Here is a 13,127-nt window from a genome sequence, read left to right as displayed (position 1 = left end):
ACCACCTATTGACAGTGAAACTGTGGACATGTTAGAAGATTGACCAAATTGTTTTATGTAACATTAGTTGTCCCAAGTAATCCCACGATAATTCAGTTTGATGTACAGATGGAAGCATTTCCAATATCATGGTAGTCTCCGGCATTGTAAAGTATGGTACCTTTATATCTAGAGTACTATAGACACATGGCATTTTCTTCTTTCTCGTGAGCTTCACCTGGGTGTATTCTGGTTAAATTGAAGCATGAAACTCCCAATCAAACCCAATGGAAATTAAGTATGTTGGTCTGTACTCAAAGAGAAGAGCTAGTGCTGTGATACTTTGATTACTTGGGTCATTTAATTCTATTTCGTTTGAAAAATATTGAGAAAATGAATAAAGAATGTTCCCGAGTGTATCATTAGTAGGAAGTTAGAATATTAAGAAATACCTGCAGAGCTACCAATGCCATGGTTCACCCTCTCTAAATGCATCTCAAACAATGATTAAGATATTTTTCACTAATATCCTATTTTATATCTTATGATCTCAATAGTAATAACTGAAATAGCCTGTATGTTTCTAAAATACCCCCTTAGTCCTTCAAAAAATTTTACATTATTTAAATTACTCAAATAGAATAATTTGGGGATAATAGTATTTACCAAAGGTATTGATAAGTTACAGCTTCCTTTTTTTTTTTTTATTCTATGTATACACTCTTCTGGATATTGCCATTGCTAATAATGTATACCTCATTAAAAGAAGGAATCATTCCAAATATAATCTAAAACACTTTAAGCAGGTTTTTTTTCATATTAATGTGAATATTTCAATTTCATGAGCCAAAAAATAACTATCAAAACACACCTGGCAATTGAGTGTCTGCCAGGGCAAATCACTGCCATCAACTAACATTTGTCACTGACTAATCTATATATTTGGGGTTGAGCTATCTCTTTGAGACTGAGAAAATAGGCGTAATACCAGATCAAGAGGCAGTGTCTGGGGCAGAGTTTCTCAAAGAATGTTTTGTAGACAAACTTTAGCAGATTCACCAAAAAACTCACTGAAAATGAAATATTCAGGGCCCCCACTCAACTCAGCTGAATCAAAATCTGTGGGGTACATGACTTGGAAATCTACATTTAGTAAATTTCTACATGTAGAGCTACTGCTCATTCCTCTGGAACTCTCTGAAAGAAGAAATAATGATTATTTTATCACTAACTGTATTTATCTGAACGGGCACCCCACCCAGTAATGCAGCTCCTCAGCCCCCAGACATAATCGGTCTCTACAGTGATGTCTCAAATTGGAGTAGAATTGAAAACCCAGCTGTCGTATGGGTTCTCATGGGCCCATAGTCCATGTATATCCTACACTTTCCTTTGTATTCGTACTTTCTCTTTCATCCTTTTTATCCCTCTGCCTTTAATTTTTCTCACTTATCATTAAATCAGATCTTCTTTTTCCTGGAGAAGTGGGAACCTTAGACAGAAAGGTCAACTAAGGCGGCAGAAAGGTGGAGAAAAACTGAATTGAAAGAAAGATATACCAACCAAATGAGTCATCATCTAAGGGATCTGGGTGGAGAAGATCTTATAAAGCAGAAGGACAGAAACTGGGGAAACAAGATGTCAAGAACTGTGAAAAATCGGCCACAATTTCACGGACGCTGGCAGAAAACAAAGGGCAGTTTATTACTCACAGTAATAACAGTAGCCAGAGTATTGTCATTTTTTGCATTAGTTCCCCATGCTCCAGTTACTACAGGGTGATATGATGACGGCCAGGTGACACGTACACACGCAGTGGGTTTATGTCATAGCTGAAGCTCCCTGAGCTTAGGAAACTTGATTTTTTTATAACGGCAGCAGGCAAACCTCTGCCCTTTGCTGCAGAGGGAGAAATTATCTTTATTATCCTGGACTGTAAACAAACCTGCTGTTTGCTCCATAGGGAGAACTACTTCTGTCTTTCACAATTGTTCACTGTACAAGCATTCTTGAAAAGATACTCAAGAACAAAAGCATTCATTGTCTCTGCTTCCAAGATGTGCAGAAACACAAGTAACTTATGGAGAATTGTTTTTCAACACGGGACAGGAGCAAGAAAGTTTGAAGCAGAGGCTTAGAGATGTTCCATCAGCCAAAAAGGATGCTTCAGTAGGTTTGTGGGGTGCAGACACGGAAGAATAGACACCGAAAAATTTCTCCCTCTGCAGCAAAGGGCAGAGGTTTGCTTGCTGCCGTTATAATAGGTAGGGAAGAAGACTTTGTTAATCACCGTTAATTAAATTTTAGGAGAACGGGAATGAAAAGAAGAAAGTAGGAAAAAAAAAGTTAAGGAGGTGTTTTTTAAGTTATAACTACAGACTATCTTCTTAAAGAATTAATTTCAGTTAAAGTACGGTCATAAATGGAAATATTGGTGCCAACATAATATTAACATAGCTCATATCTTTTTTAAAAATGGACCCAAAAGACTTTTTAATGATTTTCAACAATCAGTTTTGTCTTCTGTTCCTTTCTAAATTATACCTTTGAGAGCTTACCTTTTCCTAAATGTGCTATGAAAAATTGTGTTTAATACTGATTGATCAATTCGATGTACATCTGTGGGACCAAGAGTTTATGTAAGAGATGAGTTAGTTGTGTTCAGACTTCTGTTCAAGACCTAAGTTTTGCCTTACTTTGGAACAGTTATGTCACACATATACCAGCGAGTTCTAAGTCGTATAGGTCTGTCAGGGTATACCCACATATGTTTCTGGTTATGAAGAGGTTAGGAAAGTGTTAATTTTGTGAATTTGTCCCTTTAAAAGTCAAAATTTGAGCACTATCTATGGATTTTACTGAGCTGATTTCCCAAAGGAAATTAGCCAAAGCCTACTGAATAAACTTTAGTTTGTCAAATCCCCAAATTGAGCACAGTGGTCTATGTTACCAGCACGAAACCGCACATCTCCTGATAACCTGAGGATTCCCTGAAGATAGAATCGTGCCAGGTTGAAGGCAGCGCTTCTTTTCACTGTTATTAATCAATATGATGTGCATATAGAATTGCAGTAGCTTTGTGAGTTATAATTTGAAGAGAAACTTTGTCCCTTTTCCCAAATGGGGCTCAAGATGAAATGTAATAAATTTTCATAAGCTCTGGTAGATTCAGTTATGTGGTAAGTTAATTTGAGAAAGGGATTTAGGTTCTCTTCAAGTTAGAAATGTTTCATATTTTACTATTTATCTAAAATGTCTGCCACATTTACTGTGTATATATTACTATATGTATATCACCATGTATATCACACTATATATATCACACACATACAATAAGTAACATATTTGCCACACCTCACATACTTTGTACCTATAGCACTTTGATGCAAACTTCTGTTCAATTTGATTAAACAACAATTTAGTGAAATGTTTAGCAAAATTAACTTACTTTATACATTGAATTAGTCAATTAATTGAATAAATCAGTAAATTTTGAATTACTTACAGAAAGTCTATAGATAGGAAGAAATTTTTAGGATATTAAGATTCTACGCAAAAGCTTGTTTCTGGGTAGGGAGATTATTCTCCTTGTCTTTACCTGTATTTTCGTTTATTTTTTTTTTGTATTGACATATAAATTTATCTATATATAAATTTCCTTGTGTGTGTGTATATACATATATATATGTATGTATACATATTTCTTGTCAAATTAAAAAAAACCTAGACTAATAAAAAGGAATTATGACCCTTATCCTAACCAGACCTGGAGATATTAAAACACATACACACACAAAACAAGAAAAAATTTTAAACCGGTTGATTAACTAAGCCAGAGGGCACTAGTGGATTAGAGTTGAACAGATTCTCTGTTTTAATTTTATCTTTATTCCATTCCTAGGAGCAGCCTAGAAGACTCTAGTCCTATATTTTTTATTGTTAATTAAAAACTAGAAGAATGAATGAGTTCCAGAAAGCTCATAGATTCAACTTAATTGGGAAAAACAGAAACCTATGAAGATCTGGTTTGGAAAGGAGAGACTAAAGTGTAGAAAATCAGCAATGTTGACTCATTGCAAGCTAAATCTAGAAATCTGGAAAATTTAGAAAGTCTCATAGACTAATAAAGTAACATAGATCTCTATGGAGAAGCAGAATCCCAGATATTAGAAATCAGGAAAGCCTGAAAGACCTAACCCTTCAAAATGAAAGCCATCCGTAAAAGGGGTAGGGTTCTCTGATCTTGTGACAGAAGCTGTTTGTTCTACAACCATTATTTATGTGTATTCTTTCAGTTAGTAGTAACTGTTTTGAAAATATAGGCCTTATACTCAGATATTTCTTATTTTAATGCCTGCTGTATAATTTACTGAGATTTCAGATCTTGAGAAACCAATTTACCTCTGAGTCTCAGTTTCCAAATCTGTAGTTTAGGGCAGTACTATATAATTATCAGGGTTTGGGTAAATATTAAGTGAGGTGATAAACATCTATGGTGTCTGGCTCACTGTAGGTAGTTGAAAAAATCTCTCTCTCTCTCTCTCTCTCTCTCTCTCTCTGTATGTACTTACTTTACAATGTAAGCTCTATGCAATAAGGGATTCTCCTTTCCTTTGTAAAATGATGTGTTCTTGTCACATACAGCAGCACCTGGTCCATAGGAGGGACTCCAAAAACTAGTAGTTGATTGAATGAATTTAAGTGATTAATGTTTTCCCAGTGAGTCATTCTACTAGACAAAAGAAGAAAATATATTTGTGGAACAATTATATTTTTTTCTCCCAAGAGAGTAAGTAAATAGTATGTTGAGGAATTTACTTCCAATACCATTTTTTAACCAAACTTTTCAGGTAGATTTAATACAGATAATCTGACATTTATATAGTGCTTTCACCCAAAGAGAGGAAACACTAATTCCATTTGTTTTACAGATAAGAATATTGAGGTTTGAGGAGATTAAAATATTTAGTACCTTTGTTCATTTTCAAGAACAGAACAGACACGAACAAAGGGAGGTATTAATTAACCAGAAAAAAAATATAGAGTCAACCAGATTTAGGTAAAAAGAAGCCTAGACATTATTTCAATTTTCACTCATGACAGTCATTTTATATTGATTATCTGGTATCAGAAATTATTTTGCACACACAATTTATAGTAAAATAGAATTTAGTATTATTCCTATGGTCAAACAGTAAAGATATTTTTGGGTGTACTGTGCACTAAGTTTTCATCCAGTAAATCATAGGCACATATTTGTGCATTATTTTGCATCTTATACATATTCATTTATGCAAATGTGCACTTTATCTTCCAATATGACTAGCTCTAAACATGTGGGAAAGAATGTACCAATTAGTATAACTTAGTACAATTGTATCAAAGCTTGAAATGAGGGGGCCACTGGGGAGAGAGGGAGGAGGAGGAGGAGGCTTTCTAGGGAAATGGCCAGTTTTCTTGGTGTATTCGTAAGTTTTCAACAAAACCTTGGAAATTAGGCAGACATCCTGGATTTAAGACTATAAAAAATTGCAGATGACAGACATGTAGATATTACCTCAAATAAAGAGAATATCCCAGCATTCAGAGTTGGAATGGGTAAGGTACTATTGTGGGACCAGAAGAAAAATGAGTGTTATTTGAATTCATAATTATCACATTAGTTTTTTATTTCTGTCTCCACTTTATCCCCTTACCTTTACTTTACATTTACCTCATCTTTCACATTTGTTTATGATTTAGGCTACTATCCTCTACTTTATGTTTTATTATAAGCTAATTAACATTTATCTGAAATAATTCAGAGTATAAAAAACAATTGCTGTTGTCTGTTAAATAAAGTACTCGTTTGTATGCCATTTCTAGAGTAATAATGAAGCACTTCAATAAATCTGCATTAATATATGTATTTATTTACCTATTTACTTATGGCTTACCATGACACCATCAAGGTTTTAAAGCCTGGGATACTGGTCTTCAAGGAAAGCAGAAAGACAAGAGAGACACATAGTTTGTAATAGTGTGGCAAGTGCTTTGATAAACCAATCATTAAGTACTACACAAGTTATCATAAAGTCACCAAATATAACCCTAGGGTATCATGGAAGGCTTCTAAGAGGACTTGACCCTGATGGAATCTGAGGATAAAATTGAATTTGACAGATGTTTTTAAAGAAAATCAAGGAAAGAGGAGTCTCACACAGAGTAGCCGCATTTGCTTAGCACCGTAGGATTCAGGGACAAGGCGCTTCTTGGTCTGTTGGCTGCAGTGAGCTGGAGACCATCAAAGAAAACATAAAGGAGGGTGGGTATCTAAGAAGGAAGAAGTCAAGGCCCCGTTACATAAGAGTTTATGAATTTTCATAGGTTGACATAGATCCAGCTTTACCATCAAAGAATAACTTCGAGATGATGGAACTATTAAGAGATACATATATGAATATTAAGATATTATTTAAATATTTTTATTTCCTACATCTATGGAGTTTACTTGGATTATTTCTGTTTTGTCATAGCAAGGGAAAAATAAAGGCTTAAAATGATAATAGCTCCAGCTAAAAGAAATTTAAGAGGAGCTAAGATATTTGAAGGAAAAATCCTTCAAATCAAGTATCAAACATTAAATATTAGAAACCTATGGATAATCACCCAGAAAACATATTTTTATTTTATTCTGTTTAAAAAAATCATATTTTTAAATAAAACATTTGTCTTCAGTAGAATAACATAAAAGTATAAGAATTAAACCTGTTCTTTTCACCTAGGGACTTCCATGGCATAAAAAGTTCAGATTTAATTTTGTGGTTTATATAATTCCTCAGTTCAAGTAAAACTGTGTTATTAAACATGCACTTAAGGAATACATGATTTCTTCTATTGAAGGAGGCATAATTGGTCCTTTGTTTTAAATCTTAGACATACACTTCAATTAATGACTAGTGTGCCAAGGCTATTTTTACTTAATGAGGCTATTTTTACTTAGTAAGTGTGCTTCCCAATTTAACTTAAATGTATTCTCCCATACTTTTATCTTAGTATTGAAAGGAATTTTAGTGTTAAGGGTCTATGAATGGTCTTTTACCCTTTTGTTCATGGAAAATCAAAATCCGTCTGCAGTAAGCAACTGTGCCTATTTTTATTATTCCTCTTTTTTTTTTTGAAAGTGAAAGATGAAACAATTCCCTTGTTTTAATACATGAGCAAAAGTTTTTGCTAGATGGGAGGCTGTTTATTTTGTTTTGTTTACAGTTATTTCTAAGTTGGCATTTTATCACTTCAAAAAATATATTTCTATATACATAAAATAATAGGTACAGTTATTTCTAAGTTGGCATTTATCACTTCAAAAAATATATTTCTATATACATCAAATAATAGGTATAATAGAGTTTGACTATCAGCCACCAGTAAGAAAGCAATTTCTAATAGGATGTAAATGCTCTAGGTTGAAAACGATCCATGGCAAACACCAGGAAAGAAACAAATCTATGAGTCACACACTTACGTGGGTATTTCTCCGACGTACTCGTCTAGATTCACGTTCTGGGAATACCCACCCCAAAAGCCAAACTACAGGGTGGCTTCTTCTGAATATATCCTTCAAGCTGATCTTGAAAGTTCAAACCTCACAGAAACCTACAGTTTATAGACCTGTATTTACCTGAAGTCCAACTTTATCAGCATATTTCCTCATGAGCAAATTCAAACAAAATAATTTATGTAATTCAATTCTTTTTAACCAAACACTGAAAACCATCCATACAATGGGAGCAACATTGTTAAGGTTCTTGGGTCTTTTCTATATCTTTAAAATCCACTTTGCAGGAATTGTCAAATATTCTTAAGTCTGTCATTCGACATATTTGTATGTTTTGTGTGTGTGTGTGTGTGTGTGTGTGTGCGTGTGAAGGGAGTGATTGTGTGGAGTAATTAGGATGGTATAAATAGGATACATAAAGGCAGTATGTAGCAGAGTCATGGGAGGTACATATGGAACATAGGGACCAAATTCCAGGGAAACTTCCTTTGCCCATTGGAATGTGCTCTGCCTCCTAAACCCACTCGTTCTTGTCTTCTCTTTCATGTTCATTCTCTCTCCCTTTCTCATCATCATTCACCCATTACTGCTCTTTCTCATTATCTTTGTTTTTACTTTTTCGTTTCCTCCCCTCTCTTTCCCCTTATTTCTACCCATACACATAATGCTAATAAACCAATTTTTGAAAGAACTTCTCATGTGTATAATGGGAATTATCAATGAATCGTATTTCATCATCATTGAAACATTTTAAACATACAGATTCCTGAATAACACTCCCCATACTCAATTATTCAGTCTATATTTTATTACCTATAAATGTATAATTTTTTTGAAAATTTACATATATATTTGGAGATTACAGGGTAATGAGTGTGAGACAGAAAGGCAGAAGACCTGAATTCTATTTTTAATTCAATTACTTAACTAATCGTACAACTTTGAACAAAGAATATAAACTTATAGCTGTTGATTCCCCTTTTTGTAAAATAAGGGAATTATCACTATGACATCCCCTAATTCTTAGGTTCTGATGTATTTCTCTGATCCAAGTATCCAAATTTTGGGGACTGTATGAATTCAATTCCTGGCAGCCAAAAAGCAAAGGCTAAAAGCAACTGTTTGGCTTCAGGGTCAAATGATTCTAGATAATCTCATTATTTTACTTTGTGAATTCTTTGAGAAGTTATGAAGGATGATAATTTTGTTCTCTCTTACACTGTTGTCAAATTTGGACAAACTTTTTTTTTTAACTTTAAAATTTTAATTTTGTGGGAGCACCTGGGTGGCTCAGTTGGTTAACCATCCGACTTTGGCTCAGGTCATGATCTTGCAGTTTGTGAGTTCCAGCCCCGCGACAGGCTCTGAGCTGTCTGGAGCCTGCTTCAGATTCTGCCTCCTGTCTCTCTGCCCCTCTCTCACTCGTGCTCTGTCTCTCAAAGATAAATAAAAACATTTAAAAAAATAAAAATTTAATTTTGTGGAAAGAATAAGTATAACAATAGAGAAATGAACTTTAGAGAATTTTAAAGTAAGGATTCTGTTTATGCAATGGAGTGTGACAGAGGGTAACAAAAATAGGATTTAGAATTACACAAACATGATTTCTAATCCCAGCTCAGTCACTTTGGAGTATTTGGAAAATTAGTTAACCTCCCTGGGGCAGTTTCCTTACATAAAAATACAAGATAATTATACCTGCCTTGAAGATTTGTTCTGAGGATTAAGTGTTACATGTAAAACAACAAAGTGGGTAGGTCAAGGCAAACAACTTTCGTATTGTAGGTATTGGTGTGTCGCATTTGTCACAGTACCTTCTATGTCTATGTATCTACCTTTCTCTGTGGCCTGTGAGCTCTTTGCGGAGGGAAACTCCTCTTACTCAACTTTGTGCTGCGGGTAGTGCAGCACAGTGGTTACAAGGATAATCTCTGGGACTGGTTACCCTTGATTTGAATCCTAGCTTTGCCATTTATTACTACTGTGTGAGCTTGGTCAAATTATTAAGTTTTGTGTATGTCAGTATCTCCAACTATTAAATGGGGAGTATTAGGATTAACCCAGTTAATACATGACAAGGCTTAATGTAGTACATTATTATTACTCCTAACACCTAGCACAGTGCCTGATAATAAATGTCTGTTTGAATGAATGAATGAATGAATGAATGAATAAGCTCACGGAATTCTGTAGCTGACAATAATTGAAAAATCTCCCTGATTCACCCATCTTATGGCTATGTGGTTTTGGATTCAGATAGCTTTGGAAATTAGATCATAGGATTTATAGAAGTACTCAGAATGGAATCCTGAAATCCTGATTCTAGGTCTGTGGTTATTTTATTATATTATCCTGACTCCATGTAAATCAAAACAGAATTTAATTATTTTCAGTAAACTGTGTAAACTCCAGAGACTTTCAAGAAGATAGTCTAGTCTGAAGGGTAAGGAGACAGGATCGCTGTGTTTCATAAGGGAGAGACTTGAATAACCAGAATATGCACAGGTGCTAGCTGTCAGAATGGCTGACAGTGAAATACAGGGAAGAACCAAGAAAATTAGGATTCTCGGTGAATAGATAAAACAATCACAATAAATAATCCTGAGGAATGAGGCTGCACTCAAAGTGAGTTTGTTCACATATTGTCTGAAATAAGAGCTTTTGATTAATAGTGAATGTAATGAACTCTCAGTGTCATGCAGCCTGTCTGCTTACTGCTACACAGTACAGGTAACAGCCGTGCAAGAAAAACAAGCAAATAAAAACAAAACAAAACAAAAAAAAAAAGAAAAAAAAAAGAAAAAGCCACCATAGTGCTGGGGACATAAGCAATTATGGGTTTTATAGATAAAATGAAAGAGGATAAAGGTTTATTTAGTATACTCTGTGTTTCATGTTTAAGACTCACTGCTCTGCTCTTACAGCCATGAGATCACTGTTCATTCAGTTTCTCAAAAACTTAAAAGTGGTTCGGTGGCAATTAATATCTTATGCCCAGTTCCCACTTGTTTCAGAGTTAGAGTTAAGAATTTGGATAAACTGGGGGGCTCCTGGGGGGCTCAGTTGGTTAAGCGTCTACCTTTGGCTCAGGTCACGATTTCACGGCTGGTGAGTTCGAGCCTTGCATCGGGCTCTGTGCTGACAGCCCAGAGCCTGGAGATTGCTACCAATTCTGTATCTCCCTCTCTCTCTGCTCCTCCTCTGCTTGCTCTCTCTCTCTCTCTCTCTCTCTCTCTCTCTCAAAAATAAATAAACATTAAAAAAATTAAAAATAAAAGAATTTGGATACATTTTTAAGTTTTTATACAACACAATGAAACATTAGCTTAAGGCATATTCTTTTGTGCAATAAATGATACTTTCTTCCTGGTCTAAAGAAATCAGCATTCTGTAGCCTAGAACAGATATTGAGACTGTTTCCACATTTAGTGCAACCAGCTACTGTACATTTACATGGATGGGGTGGGGTGTATCAGTAATTAGGTGAAGTTCACAAATGTTCCATCTGTTAATGCTGTTTCATATTTGTGAGCATACTGGTTTTGCAAACTCTTCAACTGTTCTTTGTGGATGTCAAAAGGACTCTGAAGCTCAGGGCAAGTCACGTGCTGTGACCATAGACATACTCTGCACCTTGGCCTGGGAAATGCATCCAATTAGAAATCAGGAAGACAACTAGTGAAGTATGTACAAACTATATATCTGTGTGCTGGGTAGCATCACTTCAAATCACATCAGAACTTCACACAGTTAAGAGATCAGCAGTTGGGGGTGGGGTGGGGAAGTTAAGTGAATACTCAAATATGCACTAGAACAAGAAGAAAAAAAAGAGCACATTTAAAAATAAAACTTGGAGATGAATATATTATTTAAATGACTGGCTACAGCAAAAGGGAGAAAATGTTACAAAATGTTTTTAACATATTTAATATGAAACAAGAAGACATTTCCTCCACAAAAATGGTATCGCAAAATTATAAAGAGAGAAAAGGCTGAAATGAAGGGACAAGAGGGAAAAGAGTAAGATACATTTTAAAGATGACCGATTTTGATGCAAAGAAAGCTGGTGACATGTTATGCCCTACCTTCAACCGTGCCAGAGGTGTAGAAAAACCCCTCCTAGTATTAAACATTTAAAATTGCCAGAAGCTGGATAGAATGTGATCGTATGTCATTTCCAGCATGGCAAAGCTTGTAGCAATATAAAAAACACAAATTGGAAGTCTGAAAGTAACAAAAACTGCTACTCTATGGGGCAGGGTGCCCTGACCTGCTACTCTCTGAAAGTATTGAATCTGATTTTACCTTGCCAATCCTAGGAGTCTGGATACAAAGGCGAGGCCCCTATTTGGTATGGGAACTCACATTTGTGACACCCTCCCGTCATAAAAATATGGCAGTGAAAGGCTGACCCACTCAGGGGTAAAAGAGGACACAAATAAACAAAAAGCTGATCCTGCTATTCCAGTCCGATCTTGCAGGGTGATGGGGCAAGAAAGAACAGTTACAGGAAAGAAAATGATTTCTGAGAATTCCTATCACAAATTTCTCTCATGTAGATCTGGGGCTGGATTAGCACTCCCTGTAGAGTATAAGACACGTCAGGTCGAAAATTTAGTGTAAAGTAGGTCTAGGGTGACTGGCCCCTTAAATGCCTGATAGAGGAAGAAGCAATATTCTCTGTAGAAAACAGTTTAAATACAGGCCTCAAAAATTTTCCATTAGTGGTGCTCAGGACACATGAATTCTCAACCCAAAATCCAGTGCACAAAAGAGAAAGCAAGCCACCAAGAGATAAATAGCAAACTACCGTATAAGATAATACAAATATTGGAAATACCACCAATAGAACAGTAACAATGTTAATATACTCAAACATATAAAACAGGAATTGAAGAGTATGATCTTATCCATTTTTTATGAAATATCTTATCAAACTGGAAATACATTTAGCTGACAAAGGGCACCTATAAAAAGCTACGGCAAGTATCATACACATGAATGAAATGTAAATACATGTCCTTTAAAATCAGCTAAGACAAGGATGGTCCCTTTCATTATTTTTCCTAGCCAGGCCAGGACAATAAGACCAGGAAAAAATTAGATGTAGAAGTATTTGATGAGAAAAATTAAAAATGGCATTATCCCAAGATAATGTCATCACCTATGTACCGAATTCAGAAGGATGTACAGATAAATTAATAGAATAAATAAGAGTTTATCATGATGGATAGATATAAAATCAATATAATACATTAAAGCATATTACTATAACCCAGCAAAAACAGCAAATCCAATTGGGAAAAATAATAACACTTAGAATATCAACAAAATATAATGTATTGAGGATAAATCTAACACAATATACATATAAATTATTTAAACATATTAAAGACCTAATGAAACAGAAAGGCATAACATACTCAGAGATGTTTTAGAGATGTCTTTACCCTCAAAACACAGACTCATTAGAATTTGAATACAAATCTAGCTCAATTGTTCATGAAACTTCACAAGCTAACTGTAAAATTTACATTGAAAATATAAAAAACTTCTAAAGAAAAAAATCAAATCAGGTGGGCACTATGCACTACCAAATAACAAAATATAT

The 13,127-nt window shown here is 34.8% G+C and overlaps 1 protein-coding gene across 4 annotated transcripts in view; it reads left to right on the top strand.

Moving 5' to 3' along the window:
• Positions 1-13,127, top strand: part of NEGR1 (neuronal growth regulator 1) — an 851,322-nt gene that overhangs the window by 566,124 nt on the left and 272,071 nt on the right. The gene's annotated exons all lie outside the window — the stretch shown is intronic.

Source organism: Felis catus, chromosome C1 (assembly GCF_018350175.1).
Source record: "Felis catus isolate Fca126 chromosome C1, F.catus_Fca126_mat1.0, whole genome shotgun sequence".
NCBI classification, from domain to species: Eukaryota; Metazoa; Chordata; class Mammalia; order Carnivora; family Felidae; genus Felis; species Felis catus.
The sequence above is the reverse complement of the archived record's forward strand: the minus strand, read 5'-3'. Positions and strand labels throughout refer to the sequence as shown.